Source organism: Canis lupus, chromosome 20 (assembly GCF_011100685.1).
Source record: "Canis lupus familiaris isolate Mischka breed German Shepherd chromosome 20, alternate assembly UU_Cfam_GSD_1.0, whole genome shotgun sequence".
NCBI lineage: Eukaryota > Metazoa > Chordata > Mammalia > Carnivora > Canidae > Canis > Canis lupus.
Genome location: NC_049241.1, coordinates 12,012,476 through 12,032,708, shown reverse-complemented (window position 1 = coordinate 12,032,708; position 20,233 = coordinate 12,012,476). Strand labels below are relative to the sequence as shown.

General features: G+C 37.1%; 1 long non-coding RNA gene across 3 annotated transcripts in view; it reads left to right on the top strand.

The window, feature by feature from the left end:
* Positions 1-20,233, top strand: part of LOC119864638 — an 80,361-nt gene that overhangs the window by 24,268 nt on the left and 35,860 nt on the right. For 2 of the 3 annotated variants that reach the window (XR_005374665.1, XR_005374666.1), the window contains exons 2-4: positions 659-853; positions 4,954-5,081; positions 16,418-16,501. This is a non-coding gene — a long non-coding RNA (uncharacterized LOC119864638). Of the gene's footprint in view, positions 1-658; positions 854-4,953; positions 5,082-16,417; positions 16,502-17,293; positions 19,513-20,233 lie in introns of those variants that run through there. The other variant, XR_005374664.1, reaches the window with a different exon arrangement.

Sequence of the window (20,233 nt, the reverse complement as noted above, 5' to 3'; positions counted from 1 at the left end):
ACCATTAAAGATTTTTGTGCTTGTAGACTTGTAACAGAAGCTCATATCTTAGTGCTCAAAACCAAAATTATTTGTGAAAGAAAATTCTCTTTAGTGAATACAAATCAGCTAACATATTATTGATAGCATATATTCTTTAAGAAGCAGGAAAGAATTTTATATATGTACTAATTTTAAATTTGGAATACTAGATATTTTTCTTTCTTTTTTATTTATTTATTTTTTTATATTTTTCCTTCTTATTACTTTACCCTCCTTTATGACCAGAAGTGGGCTTGGTGCTTTGTCAATTTTGACCTCCACTCAGTCCATTTTGACCTCCACTAGTCCATCGTATTTGTGGGAATGTGAGTTGAGGTGGTGCCAACAAGCTAAGGAAGACCTCGGAAGACCTCTAGAGTTGAGTGCTGGAAGGAGAGACAGGCATCCCAGGAGAGTGAAAAAGGCCTATGTTTTGCAGGGGGCTTTTCCAGTTATTTATTGCTGTGTAACAAATCACTTCAAAACTTAGTGGCTTAATACAAACAACTATCAATTAGTTTGCTGACAAATCTGCAAATTGAACAGAAAGAACGACTTATTTCTGCTCAGATGGAATGACGTGAGTTGCTGATAGCATGTCTCAGTGATGTCTCAGGCCTCCTCCTCATCTTTCCAGGTGGCTCCTTGGTGTGATGGCTCCAATATCCAAGGGTGAGCATGCTGGAGGCCAAAGTGGAAAGCTGCATGTCCTTTTATGATCCAGACTTGGAAGTCACTCTGCATCTCTTCTGCTGAATCCAACAAGTTACTGTCAAAGCTAAACAGTAAAATGATGAGAATAGATTGTAATCAGCAGTAACTATGGCACTAGGTAAAGAGTCTAGTGTGAACTGAACTCAATTTCAATTTATATAGAGGTGACTGGATGTTTCAAAGAGAGAATGAGGGGATAAAGGAGTGGAGTGGTGGTTGGGGTCTCAGTAGAATCAGAGAAATGAAAAACTTACATCAAGTAGGAAGCAGGGGTTGGTCCATGTGACACCCATCTGGGTTTGCTAACTGGTGCTTCTGGAAGTGAGGTTCCTACTTTCCATAGAGGCTGAGAGATAGGGACCCTGTTTTCCAGTATTGACTGAAACAAACAGTAAATTCTTGGGATAGCCTGGAGATTTTTCTTAGGCAGGCACTTGAGGAGGGGTGAGAGTCATCATAGACATGTGGCCTTGAGTTGTAAGAAACTGTCCTGGTGTTGTGTTCAAGTGTTTATAGGTCAAGGTTGAGACCTAGCTGTAATGGGGCTTAGGAGAGCCAGGCTAGAGACTGGGGAGAGAATCTTTGTCATTTAGAGGACCAGCTTGGATTCATGTAAGAGGGGACTGAGAAGTGTAAGGCAATCCGAAGTGCAGTTATTGGGGGACCACATGGAAGGTTACCATAGTGGTTAAAACAACACCTCTGGAGCCCAACTGCCTGGGTTCAAAGCTAGCTCAAGCTTCTTAAGATATGTGACCTTAGATGAATTAATTTTCTTGCTGAAGTTTAGTATCCTTATCAGTGAAATGGGGAATAATAGTCATATCCACCTCATAGATTGTTATGAGGATTACATGAGATAGATAGTACTTGGTTAGTCATCTGTAAATTGCTCAGTAAAAAGTTAATTCTCATTACTGTCATGTTGCATTACTAATACACTACTTTACATGATCATGTGAATTCACTGGGACTAGAGATTTTGCTTTGTCACAGAGACCATTGAAAAATTGCAAACTTCCTTATCTTCCCTGAGTTGAAGCAAGGTTCCTATAGCCATGTATTTCCATATCTGCTCTTTCCTACTTCCATAAAGGAGAAGGTTAAGAGAGGTGTTTCTGCCATAAGGTAAACTAAGGCAAGGTCATCCATTGTGCAAAGACCTCTGTGTAGACCACAGCAGACACCCTTCTGGTTGTATGCTTGAAACAGAAGAGATCATTTCAGGTGAATGTGAAATTCACACCTATGCACTTAGCATAAACTGTCCAGCATAAACATACATATATTTCTGCTCTTCTTAGAGACTGATACTAGGTTTTGGGCATTTCATCTGCAGGACCCACTATAGGACATTTATTATATATCATAATGTATCAAATATAGTTAATGTTACCTCAAAGCAAGAAAGCTCAGTGTAGTCTATACTTTTGTCAATCGTATTTGATGTTGAGAATCCTCAGGCCTCAAGTGGATTCAGTAAATCAGAGCTCAGCAATACTCGGACCATGAACAAGGATTTCTTGATTGCACCAGTTCTGGGGAACCAGCAACTAAACTAAGATGACTGCTGATGGGAAAACTTTAAGCAACACAGATCAATTTAAAATTGAATTACTCATCTATGGTCAATGACATATTATAAAAACACTCTGCAAAATCACCTCCACACTGGGAAGAATGTGTCAAGAGCAGAAATATATGAACATGTTTATATCAAAAGTAGATGACTTTTATAAAATTGACTTGTCTTATATATGATTTTCACCTAGAACTTTGTTGATTCTAGGTCACTTCTGAAAATGAGGATTTAGGAAATTCTACTCTTGATATCAAATAACCCATGGAGAAATATTTATTTCTTCCCTCCCTTAGCCCCTAAATCCCCAATTAGGAAAGCATTTCAACATCTCACATTTATCCAAGGACACATGATAAAACTGAATCAAACTGAGCTCTTAAAATAGTGTCTTATATAACAGTTCATCATCATATTTGCATTTGACCTTACCAAGATACTGTCTTTTCTTTTACAGGAACTGTAAACTAGGTTTGGCATTAATACTGATTGCTTCTATTTAAGTACACACTTTTCCCCCTACAGTTGGGGTGCAGAAGGCCTATCATAGTGTTAATGAAGTACCTAAATCCTAGAGGCACCCTGAGTTATAACAGACTTTGAAATAAGAAGTCCATGAATGATTCAGTGTTGTGGGTCCTCTAGTGGTGGGATTACTTCCCTTTGCACTACACAATAAAACATTTAGTGTGCTTGATCTTAGAGGTAGACAGACTAATGGCCTGGAACAAAGTGTGGGTCACTGGATTTGTTCTAAGGCTTTTATCAGTTCAAATGGAGACCGATGGAGAGTTCATCTTCTTATTTTTGATAAATCACATTAGCAAGTTTGGTTGGAATATACAATAATGTTGCTACTATTGTTTTGTTTTAAACATTGGGAAATAATCTAGTGGTTGTAATTAAAAATTAAGTCTTTCCTGATACCCAAACTAAATGACTGAGAGGGCCCTTCATCTAGAGAGAAGTTTGAATAATTGGTCTTATGTGGACAGTATGGAATTATGACCTTTGTCATGCATGGTGATGCAATTTCCATAGGTCATCATTCCTGCTTGGAGTGTTTCTTTTTTTGCAGTTGTTCATTTGGACCAGTCTCAGAGGTCTGTCAGCTGGTTACTGCATCAGTAAATATAGGTTTGGCTTGCATAACAAACATCCGAGTCCCTTCTTAAGGCATAGGTTAGAAGTAGATTCCCATTTGGCAGAGAGAGATTTGCTCCAGGACAGATTCTCTTTAACTTGTCAGAAACATAAGCTTTTATTTGTTTTAAGCTGGATAGTTCCACTGAGATCACAAGGCTCTTGAGTCATGATGAAGCAGAGCTTTGAAAGGAGATGAGTGTGATTATAATTTTTGGACCTGGCAGCTGAGATCAGCTTTTGATTTTGATTTTATTTTATTATTATTATTATTTTTTTGCGTGATGGAAGTATAATCCCTATAGATTAAATTGTGACAGCAAAAGTGATTACATTTCCCAAGTATGCAAAAATAATGCTATCTTCAGTCTCCATTCCTGTGATTATTGTCAATGAGCAATCTTAGACTGTCCCCGTACACATAAATATTTCTGGGATGCCACAATGGGATGTCTTATAAATGATCACAAACCAAGTTACTGGTAGAGCACTTAGCTCTATCTGGTTTGTTCTTCCTCTCTTGGTATAGTTCCCACACAGCTTTTACCCAAGAAGTAATTTGATAGGCTTCACTGATTATATTCAGTCCTCTACTATCCAAGTCGAGGCTCATCTGCAGATTTCAAAGTTTTCATTCTTGAGCTGTGTATTAGTCATGATAGCTACACTCTGCTGCAGTAACAAACCTTTAAGTCTCAATAGATTACTACAATAAAAGTTTATTTCTCTTTCACACAACAGGCTGCTTTGTGCTACTTGGCTAGCCTTGGCAGCTTTCCTTTAAACGGTGACACAGAAATCCAGGGACTCTCCATATTGTGATGCTGCACCTGAAACAATTGTCCTCAGAGGTTATCACAGAAGGACAGGGAAGCTTTGTAGCCAAATGTTGAATGGTCTATGTTGTATCTGCCCACATTCCTTTCCTCAAAACCCAGTTACATGGCTGCAATGTAACTCCAAGGGAGGCTCCGGAAATGCAGTCTTCATTTCGTGGAAGAGAAAAATGAAACATGTTTAGATAAATATGTAACACAGGGTCTACTCCAGGGAACTGGTGCATTTCTGAGTTCTAGGCAGCAATGCGGAGAACACAGCCTCCCTTGCCCCCTGCAATGATTCTGGCCATACTGTGTCCCTACTTGGATCCTGAAGCAGAGCAGTTTGATCTCAGAGTCTCACAATTATTTCCACTTATCATTTCTGGCTCTTACATCTTGAACTTTGGAAACTCACACCAATTCCAGGGGTTCTACATGTAGCGGGATGCCATGTTCTTTTCCTTATCTTCTTCCATTCTTTCCCTGGAATTCATACTACTAAGCTAAACTCTATCTTCCCTACGTATAAAGCCAGCTGTTCCTGTTTATCTATGTAAACAAATACAGGGGGGAAAAGCAGTAGTGAGGTTGCTTATCCTAACATCATTTAAGCCTCACCTCTGTCACCAAAACAGGCTCTGTAACATGGGTTTTACTTTTTTTTTTTTTTTTCAGCCTTTTCAGAAGGATATGAGAGTTGATGCAAAGATGGAGCCGCTTAGATAAGGAGAGTTTGATCAGTTAAGATTGCTTTGTTGTGGGTACCAAGTAACCCAATGCACTGGCAACAGTGGCTTAAAATGGTAAGTGTTCATTTTCCTTCCTTCTCTCTCTCTGCCTCCCTCCCTCCCTCTCCTTCCTTTTTTATCTTTGTCAACCATGCTTGCAGAGGCCACGTGATATGAAATATTTCATCAGATTGAGTACAGAAGCAGATATGAAGCAGATATGAATTAGAAAGATTAACAAAATATAAAATAATGCTGTTTTTTTCTGCTTTGGTAAAAGGATTTTTAATACCAACAATATTTCTGTTAACAGTTAATGAGTTTGTTATTTTTAATAAATTAAAAAGATTTTCTAAATGTTTAAGATTTAGCTTCCAATATTTAGTTTACATGCACAAAAGATTTTAGGGATATTTTGTGTATGTAAAAGATTTTGGGATACACAAAGTCTTTTACATACACAGAAAGATTTTAAAGATTTTTAGCTTACATACACAAAATAATCTCCAATGATTATTAAATGTTGTGGAGGGATTCTGAGACCAAAAAGTTTAAGAAAAGCTGCTTTATAAAATAAGGCTTTAGATTCGGTGTCTATCATAGGCATTACATCTGTTTTTCTATCATTTGGCTATTGTTTATTATGGTTTTAGTTATGGGAGTTTTATAATTTTTACAGTCAAGTCTGTGGATTTAGTCCCTACATATCCCCACTATGTCTACTATTCTTATGTTTTTATTTATTTATTTTTTGCTTAAACATTATCTTTTATTTATATTTTTAGTGCCTAAGTACCTAGTTTTTAATATACTTTAATACATGGATATAAAAACTTCTCCAAATAAAAAGCTAGTTGTCTCAACCTCATATGCTAAGTAAATTATTCTTTCCTACTCTTTTCCTTTGATATATTCCTATGTATATTCACTATTTTAAGAAGCTTCTGATTTTCCTCTAGTTTGAGTATCTCTCTGCTAAAACCATACAGATAACTCTTATTACCATTGCTTTAAAATTGAATTCTGACATCCACCTGTTATCAAAGGTGTTCCTCATTTTCCTTTCCCATAATTTTATTATTTTTATCCACTTGTTTTTCCAGGTAAAATTTAAAGTCTTAATTTATATATATATAAAAAAAATATCCAGTAGGGGCACCTGGGTGGCTCAGTTGGTTAAGCATCTGCCTTCAGCTCAGGTCATGATCCTAGAGTCCTGGTATTGACTCCTACATGGGGCTCCTGCTCTATGGAGAGCCTGCTTCTCCCTATCCCTCTGCTTGCCATTCCCCTGCTTGTACACTCTCTCTCTCTCTCAAATAAATAAATGTTTAAAATTTTTTTTTAAAAAAAAGACAGTAGGGAATTGCATTGAAATTATGCATGCCTTTGGGGAAAAAGGACTTTTGTATACTTCTAAGTCTTCTAATATTCTTGACCATTAGTTTATCTTCTTATAAATAGTAAGTTTATATATTCTTTCTTATAGGCCTTGCACTTTTTTCCTAGATTTATTTTTAGGATTTTATTGTGCTCTAACTTTCTAAGAATATTTGATTAGATACTTAAAATTCTCCAACCTGAAAATTAAGTACTTGAAACTAATACTTAAAATTAACTAGCCTATTTTATGAGTCCCTACCTTCCTCCCCAGTTTCAGAAAAGTTTTGGTTATACTCCTCTATTACATATTAGAAAATCTAAGAGTGAATCATATTCACCTTCCTAACACAAATTTCACATAATATTTGCAAATGAACTACTCTGCCCTGTGTCTCTGGGTTTCTCTATTTCTGGGACCTGTTCTTTTGTTTTGTTTTGTTTTGTTTTGTTCTTCCCAGCTTCCCAACAGACTCATGTCTTTTTTGAGGCTATTAACTTTGGATTGCTCCAAAGGGAGTTGAGCAGCTAAATTGCCATGCTATGGATAATCTGAACTTTATGTACTTTCCTGGAGTGAAGGAGAAGTGAATATAAGAAAACTTTTGCAGAATTTCAAAAATTATTTTCTTAGTTTTCAAGAATCATGCAATATTGTCTGGCCTGTACTGTTGGGGTGCTCCAGCTCTTTTGGAAAATATGTAAAGTTACATACTTTAGCCAAAACTTCAGGTGCTATCTGGGCTTTTATAAGATGCCCTGAAAGAAATAGTGGCTTATTTTAACTTGTAAGTTTTGTTTTCTTGCTTATGGAACAAAGAAATAAACCTTTTTTTTTTTTTTTTTTTTTTAAAGAACTGACATACAGTATTGTATTTTCAGGTATAAAAACTAGTACTTTGATATATACAGACATTATAGAATGCTCATCACAATGTCTACTCATGATTACCATACAAAGTTGCTAAAATATTATTAACCATATTCCCTTTGCTGTACATTATATTCTGTATCTTATTTATTTTATAACTGGAAGATTATATTTCTTAATCCTCTTAACCTTTTCATCCTTCTCCCATTACTCCCATTGGACAACTGTTAGTTTTTTCTTTGTATTTATGAGTCTGTTTCTGCTTTGCATATTTAGTTTTTTGGATTCCATCTTTTTCTGACTTACTTTACTTAGCATAATACCTTCTAGGTCTATTTATGTTATCGCAAATAGCAAGATCTCATTCTTTTTTACAGGAGAGTAACATTCCATTATATATGTATACCACATCTTCTTTATCCATTCATCTTAACTGATGGATATTTAGGTTGCATCCATATCTTGGCTCTTTTAGGTAATGCTGCAATGAACATGGGAGGGTGTATATGTCCTTTCAAATTAGTGTTTTCATTTTTTTTTTCAGATAAACACCTAGAAGCACAATTGCTAGATCATATGGTAGTTTGATTTTTTAATTTTTTTGAGGAAGTCTCATGCTATTTCACAGTGGCTATACCAATTTACATTCCTACAAACACTGCCTGAGGGTTCCCTTTTCTCCATATCCTTATCAACACTTGTCCTTTTGGTAATAGTCATTCTGAGAGGTATGAGGTGTTATCTCATTGTGGTTTTGGTTTGCATCCCTGGTAATTAGCAATGTAGAGCATCTTTTCATGTCCTGGTTGGCCATCTGCATGTCTTCTTTGAAAAAATGTCTATTCAAGTCTCCTTCCCATTTTTTTTTTAAGATTTTATTTATTTATGAGAAACACAGAGAGGAGAGAGAGAGAGAGGCAGAGACACAGGCAGAGGGAGAAGCAGGCTCCATGCAGGGAGCCTAACGTGGGACTCGATCCCAGGTCTCCAGGATCACACTCTGGGCTGAAGGTGGTGCTAAACCGCTGAGCCACCCAGGCTGCCCTCCTTCCCATTTTTAAATCAGATTTTTTCTTTTGTGATTGAGTTGTATGAATTCTTCATCTTCTCCCATTCAATAGGTTGCCTTTTTGTTTTGGTCATGGTTTCTTTTGCTGTGCAACAGCTTTTTAGTTTGATGTAGTTCCATTTACTTTTTTCTTTTGTTGTCCTTGCCTGAGGAGATAGATCCAAAAAATACTGCTAAGACCAATGTTAAAGAGGTTACTGCCCACATTTTTTTCTAGGAGTTTTTTGGTTTCAGATTTTTAAGCCTTTAATCCATTTTCATTTAGCTTTTGTTTATGGTGTAAGTTACTGGTACAGTTTAATTCTTTTGCATGTGGCTGTCCAGTTTTTCCATCAGCATTTATTAAAGATACTGTCCTTCACCCATTATATATTTTTAACTCCTTTGTCATAAGTGGACCATATATGCATGGGTTTATTTCTAAGGTCTCTATCTTGTTCTATTGATCTATGGGTCTTTACGGCAATACTTTACTATTTGGGTACTAAAGCTTTATAATATACTTTGAAATATAGAAGTGTAATGTCCCCAACTTCATTGTTCTTTCTTAAGAGTGTTTTGGCTATCTGGAGTCTTCTGTGTCCCCATACAAATTTTAAAACTGTTTATTCTACTTCTCTGAAAATTGTCATTGCAATTTTGGTAGGAATTGCATTGAATCTGTGGATTACTTTGGATAGTGTGGATAGTTTAACAATATTAACTCTTTCAGTCCATGGACATGGTATTTCTTTCCATTTATTTGTGTCTTCTTTCATCAATGTCTTATAGTTTTCAGAGTACAGGTCTTTTGCATCCTTGGTTAAATTTAGTCTTATTTTATTCTTTTTGATGCAATTGTAAATGGGATTGTTTTCTTGATTTCTCTCTTTGTTAGTTCATGATTAGTGTATTGATTTATATCATGTAACTTTACTGAATTCGTTTATCAGTTTTAAGAGTTTTTGGGTGGGGGCTTTAGGGTTTTCTACATAGAGTATCATGCTTCTGCAAATTGTGACAGTTTTACTTCTTCCTTTCCAATCTGGATGACTTTTATTCCCTTTTTCTTGTCTAACTGCTGCATGGCTAAGACTTCCAATACTGTGTTGAATAAAAGTGGCAAGAGTGGCATCCTTGTGTTCTTATTGATCTTAAAGGGAAAGCTTTCAACTTTTCACTGAGGAGTATGATGTTAACTATGGATTTCTCATATAAAGCTTTTATGAGGGCAGCCCGGGGTGGCTCAGCGGTTCACTGCCGCCTTCCACCCAGGGCCTGATCCTGGAGACCTGGGATCAAGTCCCACGTTAGGCTCCCTGCATGGAGCCTGCTTCTCCCTCTGCCTGTGTCTCTGCCTCTCTCTCTCTCCTCTCTGTGTTTCTCATAAATAAATAAAATCTTAAAAAAAAAATGGGAAGGAGACTTGAATAGACATTTTTTCAAAGAAGACATGCAGATGGCCAACCAGGACATGAAAAGATGCTCTACATTGCTAATTACCAGGGATGCAAACCAAAACCACAATGAGATAACACCTCATACCTCTCAGAATGACTATTACCAAAAGGACAAGTGTTGATAAGGATATGGAGAAAAGGGAACCCTCAGGCAGTGTTTGTAGGAATGTAAATTGGTATAGCCACTGTGAAATAGCATGAGACTTCCTCAAAAAAATTAAAAAATCAAACTACCATATGATCCAGAAATTGTGCTTCTAGGTGTGTGTGTGTGTGGTTTCTTTTTTTTTTTTTGGCTCATTTAGGTACCGGTGGCACAGGTACAGGTTGCAGGGGAGCAGAGCAAGGAAGGACAGTGAGAACGAAGGAGGCTGGGAGGAGGCAGGGTCCCGGACACACCAGGGAAAGTGTATTTTACTTGTGCCCTCTTTCCCTCTCTTCCAAGTCATGCTTCCTCCTGTCATGCTTGCCTCTTTCAGGAGGCCTTCTCTGACTACCCCTCCAGGCCTCTCTGGGCCTTCCTGCATGCCCCAGCATGGTGCTGCCCTTGGGGGCCTCGTGGTTCTCCTGCCAGGCCTTGGCTGTGGGGTCCCCCTGTCCAGGAAGCCCTCCCCACCACAGAGAAGCCAGTGTCTACTCCAGCCTGTGCACAGCCATTCTTGGGGTCCTGCTCCCGGCCAGGGACTGGGGTCTGAGCACTCACAGCCCTCAGGGTATTCAGTGTACCCTAGCCCACCATCCTCCCTTCTGTCCACTGTTCACCGAGGCCCCCCTGACAAAGGTTCGGTCTCCTGCACTTTTTGTTTTTTTGAAGAGTTGAAATCTTGGCTCTTTTCATTTTTATCCAGTCTTTTAAGCCCCCACTAGTCCCAGTGTGGGGCTTGGACCCACAACCCCAAGATCAAGAGCCACAGGCTCTACCGACTGATCCAGCGAGGTGCCCCAAGTCTCTTAAGTCTTTTTAGATTTTGTTTTTCCCATCAATAATATGAGGATTTGGCAATCTATGTCAAAGTACTTTGTACATTAAAAAAGTTGGATAGGTGTATGTGGCCTTGTTCAATATTTACGTAAGGGGATATATACTTTAGGGTCATTGCCAAGAGAGAAGAGCTGCAGCAACTATCCTGTCTCAGAAAAAAATTAAATTTTTCCAAAATGTTCTGACCACCTGGGGGCACTACAGCCCCAGGCTAATGAGGAGGGAAGAAATTAAGGAAGCCAAGAGGCCTGGTTATTGACTAGAACCACCTATACCCCTAAACCTGGCCACCAGACCTGTAGTACTGCAGGAAGGCAGTGGAGTGAAGAGGCATTTGCATGCTGGTGCCAGTGCTATAGCTCACTCTCCCGTGGGTACACCCCTTGTCCTCTCTGGCATGCTGGCCTTCCCACAGTGACAGGGCCCTTCCAGTTGACCTTCTGTCCAGCTTTACCACTGGGCCCACCCAGCATCTTTGGATGCCATCCAAAAGATGCCTATGATCCTACCAGGAATGTTCATCCTACCAGAGGCACACTACTGCCCCTGCTTTCCTGGTCTTGTTCCCTTTGCAATGACTCCCCAAGCTTGGCTAGGCTTGTGGATCTCCATCAAAGCAAGGGGGGAGGCCAGCAGAACTGGGGCTCTGCCACACATACTGAAAAAGGGGTGTTGGGCTCTTCCAGACCACAGCCTTTCTGTACCTACTCCCTCTCTCTGTGTCTCTCATGAATAAATAAATAAATAAAATCTTAAAAAGAAAAAAAAAGCCTTTATGGTGTTTAGGTACATTCCCTCTAAACCCACTCTGTTGAGAGTTTTAGCATAAATGGAGTTTGAATTTTATCAAAAATTTTTTCTCCATATGTTGAGATGATCATATGATTTATATTCATTATATTTATACAGGTTATCACATTGATTTGCAGATATCGAACATGATGTATCTCTGCTATCAACCCCCCCTTAATCATGTTGTCATCTCTTTAATGTATTGTTGAATTTGGTTTACTAACATTTTGTTGAGGATTTTTTCATCTATTATTCATCAGGGATATTAGCCTGTAGTTTTTTGGATTGTGTAGTATCTTTGGTTTACAGCAGAGTAATACTGGCCTCATTGAATGAGTTTGGAAGCAGTCCTTTCTCTTTTCTTTTTGGGATAACTGGAGAATGGTAGGTATTAATTTTATTTTAAATGTTTGGTAGAATTCACCTGTGAAGCTATCTGCCCTTGACTTTTGTTTTTGGGAGCTTTTTGATTACTGATTCAACTTCATTACTAGTCATTGGTATGTTCAGATTTTCTACTTCTTTCTGATTCAGTATTGGAGGAGTGTATTTTTCAAGGGATTTATTTCTTATAGAGTTTCCAATTAGTTGATATATAATTGTAGTAGTCTTTTATGATCTTTGTATTTCTGAGGTATCAGTTGTAATTTTGCTTTTATTTTTGATTTATTTGACTCTAATCTTATCTCCCTAAAAAGTCTTGGTGGTAAATGTCATCAACTTTATCATTTCAAAGAACCAGCTTTTAGTTTCATTAATCTTTTTTTTCTATTATTTCCTTCTTTCTACTAACTTTGAGCTTTGTTCTTTTTTTAGTACCTTTAGGTTTAAGAATATAACCCACCTCTTAAAACTGTTTTTCTGCATCCTCTAGATTTTGGAGCATTGTGTTTTCATTTTCATTTGTCTCAAGGTTTTTTTTGTTTTGTTTTGTTTTGTTTTTTTAATTTCTCTTTGATTTTTTCATTGACCTATTGGTTGTGTAGTGGCACGTTGTTTAATCTCCATGTGTTTGTGCTTTTTCCAGTTCTCTTCTTATAGTTTTTAGTTTCATACATTAAGAAAAGATGCTTGATATGATTTCAGTCATTGTAAGTTTATTAAGACTTGTTTTGTGACCTAATGTGATTTATACTGGAGAATGTTCCATGTGCAATTGGGAAGAATGTGTATTTTGCTATTTGCAATGGACTAAGGCAGGGTTGTGCAGAGCTCTCAGCTGGGTGCAGCCCCTAGCATTAGCAATCTACAGGAAGGATTCTCAAACGTCCTGGTCTCAGTCCCTGGGCAGAGAGACAGATGCCTCTTGCATCACTGGCAGGTGCTCCACTATCAGTAGGTGGGTCTCCTTCACTTACTGCCTGTGTACTTTTTGACTTGGTGTTTCTGTACTGGTTTTTGGATTGAATGGGTCTGTGCATGAGCCCCTTAACACCAGGTTTTCCTTTCTGTGTAATTCAATAATTTTCCAACAGGACATACCCTATTGTTTTTGTTTGTTTGTTTTTAAGATTTTATTTATTTATTCATGAGGGAGAGAAAGAGAGAGAGGCAGAGACATGGGCAGAGAGGGAGAAGCTGTCTCCATGCAGGGAGCCCGATGTGGGACTCAGTCCTGGGACTTCAGGATCACGCCCTGGGCTGAAGGCAGGTGCCAAACCACTGAGCCACCCAGGATCCCCTTCCATGTTGGTTTTTCAAAAGCAGCTGTTTTGGGGGTTTGTTTCTCCTGTCAGGATTTAATGGTTGCAGTGCTTGATGTGGAGTTCGAATACTTCACTGATGGCAAGAAGGCCATCAAATGCTGTGCTTTGGTGTGCTTTTTTCCTTAGTAAGAACCTATCCTTGCTTCTTCTACATATCTCCATGCTGCGCCTTATTGTGGAGGCTCTGTTCATCCAGTTTTTAGGTTGCCTTTAGTGGGACTTATTCCAAATGTAGTGGATTGTTGTGTTTATGGAAGATGAGCTCAAGATCTTCCTACAACAACATCTTAAGGGGCACTTCAGAACTCTTTATTTTTAAAGGTCTTATGAGTATTAAAAGTTCAAACCAAGCAGCATGAGGTCTTTTGTTTTTAATATTAGACTGGGTTAATCAATTTACTAAAAAGCCCCAATGGACTTGCTTATTACTAAGCTACATGTTACCAAACAGGGGCTTGATTTAATTATAAGTTTCAGCTGTCTTAGAAATGGAAACCTTAAACCAGTCAGGAATTGCCTGATCAACACTAGTTAGGTAAGCTGCTTGATGGACCCCTACTATCCGTTATAGGGAAAGTAAACTTATAACCACCCACTTTTTGCCTCTTCTAACCTTGTTTCTGCTCCCTTCTGTCTATATAAATCTTTCATTTTGTATAGGTTCTCAGAACTCTTTTCTATCTGCTAGATTGTATGTAGCCCTATGTATGAATTGTTGAATAAAGCCAGTAAGATCTTTAAAATTTAGTCAGTTGAATTTTGCTTTTTGTTTGGTGGCAGTGATAGGATCCAAAGGAAACTTCTGAGAGCTTTGGGGACAATAAGAAACAGAGGCATTGTTCCTTTTGAAACTTTTGAGTTCTCTATCTTGCCACTTGAAGGACATGGACATTCTTAGATCCAAGCTCTGTTCTTTTTGCATTGAGCTCCCAGTCTAATTGGCTTTCCAGTCCAAGGTTAACAGGTCAATTTAGATTAATGGGAGGATTTAATAGAGCACTAGTTCTTAGGCCTTAGTCCATAGGCCCAGGCCAGGGATTAATTGGTCACCTTGAGCCAGCAGATTGTTCCACCTGGAACCAAAGTCCTTAACCCTTGGTTAGTCTGCAGTCAGTATTTGTTGGAGTCTTCTGGTTCAGTCTGCAGTTCTACTTCGGGAACTGCTGGTGGTATACACAAAAGGTGTTCTTTTGGCCAATTCATAGTACCATCTCTGGTTACTGGTGGGGTTCATAGTTCTGTTTACATCATATGCACATTAGCAGAAACCAACAGTAACTGGGGGAAAGGATTAATAAATCTATTGTTAATGGGACTCTCAGAAGCCAAAGCTAAAAAAATTTATGAGCATGGGTCAAGCAGTTAAAAGTGTTAGGGCATTCACCTCCTAATTCTAAGATATCTGCAGCAGCACACAATCCCCAACCCATTGGTACACCTCTCTTAAGTATTTCAAGGCTTTAACTAAAGAAGTAGGATCCTAGATTTTAGAGAATTGAATACACCACCTTCTGGCACCACTAATTATTTTATATCTAAGTACTATGGCCCTGAAAGCTGTAAGTATCTGTGAAAATGGCAAAATATTACTAAGGTAGTATAGGATTATGATGGTCATTATGGGGAATGTTATATTTAACAAGTGCATTTGAAAGCAAGGGCTCCTAATCAAACAAATAGAATGGGATACCTATTTTAGTTGGTAGGCAGAAGTCTCCAAAGGCTTTAAGATTCCAAAATAACTTCATTGAAAGATTCACTGCAAAAGGCTAAGGAAACATTAAAGAGGTAACCAAAAGACTAAAGTCATCTTACTTCTCCCCTCTATCTTCCTTCCCTTCCTTTACCTACTCATCCTCTATCTGAATTGCCTCTGAAGAGACTAAAAGACTGTAAACAAAATATGACCAGGTTTTTAAAACACCCCTTTATCTATCCTCAAAGGAGAATCCCGCTATGCACCCTTCCCAGGGTTGACAGGAGTCTAAGGGATTCTCTGAAAAACTGCTACCTGTTATTCATTTAAGCAGCCAAAGAGAAACTAGAAATTAATAGGAAACCTTGCAAAATTCTGGTAGAATTTTAGATATTGGGGCTATTATCTCTACTTTGGACTCCACTTACTCTGGAAACATGACAAGATAATTGAAAGGATTTTTTAAGTAGGGTTATGGTCAGAAGTTGGCTAAACTGGGAGCTGATATTCAGAGCCTGATAGCTCTTTTTCAGGCCCTTGCCCCTAAGCTAAAATGACTATGTGTCTACAATCTTTTGAATTCCATCTTTGTTGAAGATTTTCTCCCTGATTTAAAGAAGCCAAGTGAAGATAATGTAGTTGGATGTGTGGCAAGTCCCTTAATGTCATTCAAGTTGCAACCCTATTCTTGAGGAATTAAAGATAATTGTGTCACAGACTGTTTACAAAAACAGAAATGCAGTTCTAGAAGCAATTCAAAGGCCACCTATCCTTTTTACTGATCCCTAAACCCCCCCTATTCATCTCAAAAAGATTGTAGATCTGGATTTAGGGAACAACATTCTTTCTCTTTCTCTTTTGTAATGTAAAATATTGTATTTTGTCTTCTCTGGTACTTTCTTACCAGAAAGAAGAAAAGACTAATTGAAAACTATGTCTATGAAAATCTTGAAATTCTTTACCACAAATATTAGTGAAAAGTTTAAGCCACTTTAGCAAGTAACCTTAACTTACTTCATTTGCCAGAAACACAATGCGGATCTAACTATTCTTATATATACTAGTGAGTTTTGCATTATCATACCACTCTTATGGATAAAATTTTAAAACAAAAGCTGTAAGATCTACTTATGTCTGTCCATATGTTTATATATGTCTATGTATATATGTTACAGATGTATGCTTTTTTTTCTACCTCTGGATAGTATTGCCAAAAGTAATTTGTAAGAATTTCTATTTCACAGGTGCTGAAAAAATTAGGTATAATCTCAGAAATATAAAAACTAACTCAAATGTTTTTAAAGTTCATGTGATCTATGATAATCTGTAGTAAATAAAAGCTAATTTAAGTTTGTTGGTCTAATTAAAACAGGCATGTCTTTAGAGCTATCAGTATTAGATATAATATGAGCATTTGGCTTTTATCCATCTTAGGTTTACAAAAAATCAAGTAAGCTCATGTTTTCTCTGTTACAGAATTTGTCAGCAAGAAAGATGAGATGATAGCTGTTTAATGTCTCATGAAATTTGTATAAGTAATCTAAATATAGTTAAGAACAGGTAAGTAGATGAAAGTAAAAGTTTATAAATAACTTTCAAACAAAAATTACACTTCATGGCATATCTACTTAAAAATAGTGTCCAAAATAATTTTGATAAAATTATACTGAGATAAACTAAATGATAGTCACTGAAAATCTAGTTTCCAAATAAGATAAAATACTCAAATGTTAACTACTGAGCATAGGTTTATCTACTGTCTTCTTTTTACGGAACAAGCAAACATATTTGGGTCTATTGGTAAGTATACTTTGTGCCACAATGAAAAACTTACTATGATAGAGAATATACTTCTAGAAATTTATAAATATATTTATAAATTTGCCAACCACAAAATCCTGGTCTAACAGTCTACAACTGTTTACCTTTTAATTTTCACTAGGAATTAAAGATTCTAAGGGTTAAGAATTCTAATCAATAAATATAATTAAAACTTAGAAATAATAAGAATAAAAGCAAACAAATATTTGGTTGTTCCAGAATGAGAAGAAAAACAGAACAGAATCTGAATGGACATAAAAATGGGAAAGGAATCTTGGGAAAAGAATTTTGTGTGTAGCCAAGCTAAAACTGGAAATGATTTTAGTTTTTAAAATGAGTTTTAATACCAAAAGTACACTGATACAAAATTAGAATTTGGTTTTCTCTCCATTAAAAGGACAGAATTTCTTGGACTTTTGATTTACTTTTGGTAAAAGATTATAAAAATTTCTTTACCTTTAAGTAATCTGCCTGGACAGCAAAGACTTTCTAACCAAAATAATTTACTGTGCTTCACATTATCTTTTTCAGGTCCTTGATTACTTAAACAACAAAACAAAAGATAAAAAACAAACCCCAGTCTTCTCAATATTAAAAGAGCTAAGTTTTGTTTGTATTTATGTGACCTTTTGTATTTGTCTTTAACATCTATTGTTACTTTGGTGAAATATTATTTCATGATGATCTCTGATCCTATTAATCAAATATTTGAACCTTTTGACATTTTCTCCAAATAAATATCTACATATAGCCTTTGTGACCTCAAACTAACTTTCTAATTTCTAAGAGTGCTTCAAAATCTCAAAGGATTTGTCTCCCACTTGGAAGATGTTAAACTAATTGGTTTATTCCATATGTTAAATTATGTGGGAAACATCAATAAAAAATAATGCTAAACCTTAATAGAATGCATCTATACAAATATAACCTAAGTGTTTTAGAAATTACATTAAATTTCTAGAAATCTGATATTGTTCCTGTATAATATTATCAGTTATAATTCTGTTATTATCTTAAAATTTTATGTATCACAGAAATAACCAAATTTCCTTGTCAATTCCATTATAATGAATTCCCATCAGATCTTGTAACCATGAGCACTTTTGAGGGTTTTGTTTTGTTTTTGTTTTTTTTTGGCATTTCTGTGACATTTTATTCTGATACTTTTGCAAAAGTTGGATTCACAGAAGGGATCCCTACCAAATACTGTTGACCACTGACACCACTGCCAAATTCCAAGGTGTCAAACCTCAGGTGCATACATCACAACTTTTGAAGTCTCCACCTGACATCTGGTCCTGTGCAAAGATGGAGACTTCAAAATTAAATTGGCTATGAAGAGAGGTAGCCAATGTCAAGGTACACTGCTTCCTTCAAGTAATGTATCTTTCTGTCCTTCCCTCTCTAATCATCCTCTTCCTAATATTTAACACTATGAAGTTCTTTTTGATTATTTTGTTCACATCTGCCTTGCTCTGTCCTGGAAAGATAATGCTACAGTTCATATTTATCAGGCCATTGCAAGGGGCGTAATCCAACCTCAAAATAAGTGGTAAGTTTACCACTATGCTGATAATCCTATAGTTCTACCCATGACAACCTTTTCCTTGATTTTCAATGCCTCAGCTTCTCTGAAACAAACTCAGCCCTCTCGTTCATATCAGACTCTCTAACCCTGGTCCATTTCCTTGTCTTTGGTACCAACCTTAAACCCAGAAAACCTTGTATCCAAGCGTGGTACAAAGAAAGGGACACAATGCAAGGTTAACCAGAATAAAACTCCCTGTGACCTACAGATGCTTACATTTTACGGGTCTCCATGGCTGTCATTTTTCCAGCCCTAAGCCATAGACACAAATAGAAAATATGATGATGCATTCATGACTCAATATTAGCTATTTTTGGCAAATCCCTACCTTCCCTGGCTAGAAGTGCCAATGAGGCTATGACCAGGAACCTCTGGTAAATGCTTCAAGATATTATAGATTCTGCTGTTAAAGCAATAGTTCCCAAGAACAAAATCCCTGCACTTTCTGGCCAAAATGGTTCTGGATACTAAGGTAGACCTTGATTACTTTTTAGTTTAGTAAGGAGGTGTTTGTGCTATGGCCAATACCACTTGCTGCACTTGGATGAACATTTCCGGGGAAGTTGAGACTCAGCTACATAAAGACCACTGAATAAACCAGGTGGATTAAAAAGTGAGTCCTTCAGTGAGGACTTTCTTTGACTTACTTGATTTTGATTGGTTTGGGTCTTGGGGACTATGACTTTGAAGTAGACTCCAGACATTGGGAATTATCCTACCTATAACAATCATAGTAGCCTCACGAATATGTTGTATTCTCTCAAAAGTTTAAGATGCATTTTCACAGCCTTAATCACCAACTGAAAAACCTCCCTACAACTAGAATATCAGAAAGGGAATGAAGAAAATGACCAGCTTGAAGAAAGTGAACCAAACATCATAACCTGAGAATACCAAAAAGAGATTCAGCAAAAACCTCTAGCAACTCCACAGTGATGTCTTACATTTTGGTCTCATTCTGAGATTCTGATTGAAAGTGTGGGGAGGGATATTAAGACAATAGACCCAAGGGGTGCCTGGGGGGTTCAACTGGCTAAACGTCTGCCTTTTGCTCTTACAGTCTTGGGATGAGGCCTGAGTCAGGTTTCTTGCTCAGCGGGGTGTCTGCTTCTCCCTCAAATAATAAAATCTTTAAAAAAAAAAAAAAAAAAAAACGAATGTTCAAAATGGAGTCACTTATGCTAAGCCTTATGTCACCATACAAAGTCTTACACTCAGATATGCAATCTTAAGCTAGTCAGTCAACTAGTGATCAGCACTAGTTAAGTAATCTGCCTAATAGATTCTAAACATCTCCTAAAGGAAAGTAAGCTTGTAATTGCCAACTGTTTTTTTTTTTTTTCCTAGTGTAACTTCCTTATTCTCACTCCAATCTCCCTATAAAACTCATTTTGTACAGCTCCTCAGGGCTCCTTTGCATCTGCTAAATTGGATGCTACTTGATTCATGAATATTTGAATAATGCCAATAAGATTTTTAATTTTTTTTTTTTAGAGAGAGAGCTAGAGTGTGTACATGAGTGGGAGGTAGGATGGCGTGGGGAAGGGCAGAAGAGGGAGAGAGAGAATCTAAAGCAGGAGCTTGACCTCACAACTCTGAGATTGTGATCTGAGCTGAAATCAAGAGTCAGATGCCTAAGTGACTGAGCCACCCAGGTGCCCAAGCCAGTAAGATTTTAAAAATTTACTAATCTATGATGGGAAAGTACTATTCTTTGATAAGGGGTCATGTTAGGAACAAAGACATATGATATTGTAAGTTTAATGAAAATTTTAAAGGAAAACAACTAGAAAAAAATATGCATAGTTTTGTAAAAAATAGTGTGGTCTCCTCTAAATCATTGTGGCTTGGAGAAACATCCCAAGGATACTCCAAAAGTAATG